General features: G+C 47.5%; 1 long non-coding RNA gene across 1 annotated transcript; it reads left to right on the forward strand.

Moving 5' to 3' along the window:
• The first annotated feature begins 290 nt into the window (after positions 1-290).
• On the forward strand, positions 291-5,239 carry LOC103669692. The gene is made up of 3 exons (XR_005836862.1): positions 291-935; positions 2,524-2,717; positions 4,717-5,239. It is a non-coding gene; the product is annotated as an uncharacterized LOC103669692 (long non-coding RNA).
• The last annotated feature ends 762 nt before the right edge of the window (positions 5,240-6,001 follow it).

Below are 6,001 nucleotides of genomic sequence, written 5' to 3' on the forward strand. Positions count from 1 at the left end.
CTATTTCCAGCCTACGTTTGTTCCTGGACAAATCCACCACGGACAGAGTACCCTCCTCAGGTTGGACATTTCTTGCACGAGGCCCCAGGGTTTTGTGGGACCTAAAAGCTTCGTTTCACTACCGTCTGAGCCTTAAACCCTGGTGTCCATCTGGGGGAGGGGGCCTCCTCCAGGGTAAAGAGCTCTAAACTGCAGAAGGTCGGGCGTGGTGAATGTATTTTCTGCATTCTTTTTGGCTGCACATAGGGGAAAAAAACACCACAATAACAAAAACCACACACACACACACACACACACACACACACACACTTCTCAGCACTGTCCCTCCAGGGGACTGAGACGTTTGGGTATTTATCCGCTGACTCCTATATCCCATCAGTTGAGGATGAGCCCTGGTGGCATCAAATCCCTGGCACTTTTCTAGGCTGTTCTGCAGCTGGTGCTGGGAGACCCCGGTATGTGAGGGAGAGGGTGAGGAACATTCTGGCGCCGTCTGCCATGGTGGTAGCTGACCTTGGAGGTGGGTCGGGGGAGTTGGGATGGGGCGCCGGGAGCATCAGCCACAAAGAGAATGCATACATTGGCCTGTGGAACTGGGGAGACAGGGGAACGTCTGGTTTCGGGCAGTGCTGAGTCAAGGAGCTCAGATCGTGCCAACAGGACCCGGCTTCTCCCAGCCTTTAGTTCCTCCGACGCAGTGTTGGCTTTATTCCCCACAGCGGCTCCTGGCAGATCCAGGCGTCACCCTCCCTATCCCGGAACCCCAGCAGGACAGAATGTTTCTTTCCGAACACCCGGGCTGACTCTCGCGGCCTGACTCGAGTGACAAGCCCGGCCCTCCGCTGTGTCCGGGAGCCACGGCGCTCGGAGGAGCCAGACCTGAGTCGTGCGCAGCGGTGTGCTGATAAATGTCTACCAACTGGCTTTTCGGGAAGGTAAAAGCTTTGATTCTTGGTGTTTGCTGGTTTCTGCCTTGGCAATACTCCCCCCGTAGCCAATTCCAGTGACCGACGTGATGTCACCTGGCTTCCCAAACTCCTGTCTTGTCACCAGCTCCAGCGTGCCGCTGGCTCTCGCGCTTCCCCTGAGCCCAGGCACTCAAGCCACACCCCGTGCCTTTCCCACAGATGACAGTGGGAAAGCAGTGGTTCCTTAAAGGGACATCAGGGCATTGTTAGGAGGGTGAGAATGAAGAGATGCTCGAGAGGCAAAAACAGCAGGTGTGCACCGAACATTCTAGGTTGCTCCACATTTGCAGCCTCAATGCTGAGTAAGAGATGACCTCAATATCCTGCAATCATCAGCGACGAGGGACACCCGGCTGGCTCAGTCGGTGGAGCCGTTCACGGAGTTAAAAATCCGAAATGCTTCCTGTGGCCTGCAAGGCCCTGCATGGCCTGGCCCTCAGCCACTCTTCTCCTGCCCATGCTTCCCTTGGGCTCCGTGCCTTCTTTCACTTCCTCAAAGTTGCACCAAGCCCTCTCCGGTCTTACCCTGGGTTAGTCAGAGATTTTCAGTTACAAGAGACAGAAAACCAATTCACACGGGCCTGGATCTAAAGGAGCACGTTGGCTCGGGCACCTGCAAAGTTCCAGAAGGGGATGAGGAGTGGATGGCTCTAGTCTCCACTGGTTGTCTCTGGTCTCTGCTGTTTTTGTTTTTGTTTTTCCTTTTTTTTTTAAAGACTTTTATTTATTTATTCGATAGAGAGGGAGAGAGAGAGAAGCAGACGGAGAGGGAGAAGCAGACTCCCCACTGAGCAGGGAGCCCAATGTGGGACTCGATCCCAGGACCCTGGGATCATGACCTGAGCTGAAGGCAGACACTTAACCGACTGAGTCACCCAGGTGCCCCTAGTCTCTACTGTCTTATCTTCATTCTCGGTCTCTCCCAATGGAAAGGGAAGTTGTCTCTAATCTTGTGCCCTAATTAGGACCCTACTGGAAAGAGTATTCTCACTTCCTCACAACGGCTCTAGAAAAGGCCCTGTGGATGACACTCTTTGAATCAGCTGAGGTCAGGTGACCATCCCCAAACCAATCACTGTGCCCAGTCCTGCAAGATGCGCTGATTAGGCAATCCTGGGTCCCGTGCCTCATCTTCCTCTCCCCGTCCCCCCAATACAGGAGGCAGGATCCGCCCCACATGAAACTCAAATAGGGCAGTCAGGGAGTTCCCCCAATGGAAACCAAGGCACTGTTACCGTAGAAGGAAAATGGCTGCTGGTGAGCCACACAACAGTGGTCCGTGGCAAGCCCTTCGTACCTATAGATCCCTCTGCCTGTGACGCCCTTCCCCCACTTTCCACCCTTGACAACAAGGCTGTTCTTCAGAGTTTTGGTAGAAGAGACAAAAGACTGAAAATGGCACACATGTCTATGAACATAAGAGACTGGCAAGAATAGTGGTTTTCAAAATGTGTTTTTAAGATCAGATGCAGCACCTGGGAATTTGTCGGAAATGCAAATTCTCAGGCCCCACCCTTGATCTATTGGCTGGGTCCCCCATCTGTGTTTTCACAAGGCCTCCAGGTGATGCTGCTGAACGTGGAAGCTTGAGGAGCTCCGGGTGAGGCTGCAGAAACCCTATTCCTGGAGGCTGAGACTTTGAAGAACAAGTTGTCATTCGTTACAAAGCAGCAATCGTTTTTCTGGTGTCCAGCTTTATCATTCCGATTGTTTTGTGCCATGGTTCCTGAGGCTTCCGTGGCACAACAGGTGGGTTCTGTTAGCATCCGCTCAACACTCTTATCTCTTGCCTAGAGGCCGGAGCTACAGATGGGCTTGTCCAGCCCCTTTCCCTTTGGAGCTATGTCAGAGGAAGCCTGGGGAGGGGATACTGGAGAAGATCTGATTCCCCTTCCTAAACATAAACAGGGACAAATGCAACGAGAAAGGCCTTTTTTCCTTCCCCGTTGTTCTCGTCTAGAGCATGGATGTGAAGCTTGTGGGTGCATAGCCGCCGTGCAACCAGGAGATGAAAACCTGTGTGCTAAGGTGGGTGCAGCAGGGAAGTAGAAGGAACCAGAAACATTGCTGGACACCAGCCTTGGGCCGCCCCCTCCTGACTTCTTGTCTTGGGAGAAAAATAACTCTCTTTTGTTTAGGCCACTGTATGTTGGGCTGCCTGTTACTTGCCACCAAATGCATTCCTTTTTTTTTTTTTTTTTTTTAAGATTTTATGTATTTAGGGGCACCTGGGTAGTACAGTCGTTAAGTGTCTGCCTTTGGCTCAGGGCGTGATCCTGGTGTTCCGGGATCGAGTCCTGCGTCGGGCTCCTCTGCTGGGAGCCTGCTTCTTCCTCTCCCACTCCCTCTGCTGTGTTCCCTCTCTTGCTGGCTGTCTCTCTGTCACATAAATACATAAAATCTTAAAAAAAAAAAGATTTTATGTATTTATGTGACAGAGAAAGAGAGAGGGCACAGGCAGGGAGAGTGGGAGTGGGAGAGGCAGGCTCCCTGCTGCGGGGCTCGATCCCAGGACCCTGGGATCATGACCTGAGCCGAAGGCAGCCCCCACCAAATGCATTCCTAATACACGTACACAGTGAGGTCTATAGACTTTTCAGATCCTGTTTGAGATCTTAAGAATAAAAGAGACAACTATATTGACTCCAAAATATAAAAAGAAAAACATAAAATAAAAATTAATATGACTGTAAGACATGATATTGTAGTAGCATTATTAATTGCAAAAATGCAAAGTGATGTATGTGTGGCAATTGCCAAAAAGCCTTGGGCCACAGCAAATTCAATGAATAATAATCTAATAACTTAAATTACAAAACTACTGTCAAAATTTTCTATGACAAAAAATGACATTAATGCAGGATATGGGTACATTAGAAAATCTCTCATAAGACACGGGGTGGGACTTTTTTCATTGTCAAACGTTAAGTGTGCTTTTCGGGATCGTTGTAGGGCATCGCTAGAGTCTGAAAACGTCTATTATACTTTATTTATTTATTTATTTATTTATTTATTTATTTATTTTAAGATTTTATTTATTTATTCGACAGAGACAGAGACAGCCAGCGAGAGAGGGAACACAAGCAGGGGGAGTGGGAGAGGATGGAGCAGGCTCACAGCGGAGGAGTCTGATGTGGGGCTCGATCCCATAACGCCGGGATCACGCCCTGAGCCAAAGGCAGACGCTTAACCACTGAGCCACCCAGGCGCCCCCCATCTATTATACTTTAAGCCAATTAAATACCCAAGCTCCTAAGATGAGAAAAGTGCAAAATGAGCTTTAGGAGCAGGTGAATGGAGCGATTACTTTTTTGTTTGAAACGTTGACCCTCCTGGGTAGTTACTGTGAATTGTCCCATAGCGGTTCACTCCGTCCTCCAGGTTATTACGTTTCTGTCATTTTGCATCGCCGTTACTCATAGCCAAAATGAATCATGACTGATCGATAGCTTTGTTTGATTTTTAAATTACATGCATGTGAACAAAATATTTTATCGATAGTGGAGGTGGTTACACACCTGGATACAATTGCCCCCACTCATAGAATTGTTCACTTAAAATGGGGTATATTACATGGTGTGTAAATCACATCTCGAAGAAAGCAGGGTAGAAACAGAAAAAAAAGAACATTTAAAAAATGTAAAGAAAAAAAATCTATGTGTATTAGGATTCTCCAAAGAAACAGAATCAATAGACGTGTGTGTGTATTACTATATTATAGCACATGTGTATAATCTCTTTTTATAAGGAATTGGCTCACACAATATGGGACTTTGGCAAACCCGAAATCTGCAGAGCCAATGACCTTGTTCAAGTCCAAATACCAGCAGGCTGTGGCAGACCGGGAGAAGGTGATGTCCTAGCTCAAAGGCCATTCAGGAGCAAGTCAATCTTCTATTTTATACAGACCGTCAACTGATTGGATGCGGCCCACCACATTGTGGAGGCAATCTGCTTCACTCAATCTACTGATTCAAATGTTAATCGTCTCTAAAAACATGCTCACAGAAACAAACAGAATAATACAGATATCTGGGTACCCCGTGGCTCAGTCAAGTTGACACACAAAATTAACTCTCACGCCATGTATGTATTACATTAATACAAAAGGGAAACCAAAAAGGAAGCTCTTTGCATGATATGCCTGTAAGCTTACTTTTCTTTTGTCACCGAAAAAGTTATCCATGTGTATGGAAAACATTCAAACTGTAATAAAATGTTGTGTAATTAAAAATAAAAGTCCTAGGGGCACCCGGCTGGCTTAGTCAGTGGAGTGTGCACCTCTTTTTTTTTTTTTTTTTTAAAGGCTTTATTTATTTATTTGACAGAGATAGAGACAGCCAGCGAGAGAGGGAACACAAGCAGGGGGAGTGGGAGAGGAAGAAGCAGGCTCATAACAGAGGAGCCTGATGTGGGACTCGATCCCAGAACGCCGGGATCATGCCCTGAGCTGAAGGCAGGCGTTTAACCGCTGTGCCACCCAGGCGCCCCTGGAGTGTGCACCTCTTAATCTCAGGGTTGTGAGTTTGAGCCCCACCTTGGGTGTAGAGATCATGAAAAATAAAATCTTAAAAATAAATAAATAAATGAAAATAACAATAAATAAATAAAGTCCTAGACCCTCTGACCAGAGTCATTCACCATGCCTGATTTCTTGTGTGTCCTTTTGAAATATATTATGCTTGTACAAGCATAACTCTGTGTGTGTGTGTGTGTGTATTTTGGGGATATTAAACCGATGTGTAAAAATAATTGGTCCTAGAACAAGACACTCCATAGCCCAACACCCAGAGCCCAGCCTGGAAGACATAGGTAATAGAGTTCCTTGCAAAGTGTAGAAAGCCTTCTCCTTCCTTCTCTGATAACAAGGTCATGCATGAGGCTCAGAGCCCTTGTGGGAAAGGGAGGCGTGATTTGGAACAGCAGGCTTCGACCCAGGGTGCAGGTGCCCCTAGGGAACCCCAAGAGAGTTTAAGGGAATCAGTTTTTAGCTCCTCTGCTTCCTTTTATATCTTTCTTGCCAGATTGTCTTT

This window comes from Ursus maritimus, unplaced genomic scaffold (assembly GCF_017311325.1).
Source record: "Ursus maritimus isolate PB19 unplaced genomic scaffold, ASM1731132v1 scaffold_22, whole genome shotgun sequence".
NCBI lineage: Eukaryota > Metazoa > Chordata > Mammalia > Carnivora > Ursidae > Ursus > Ursus maritimus.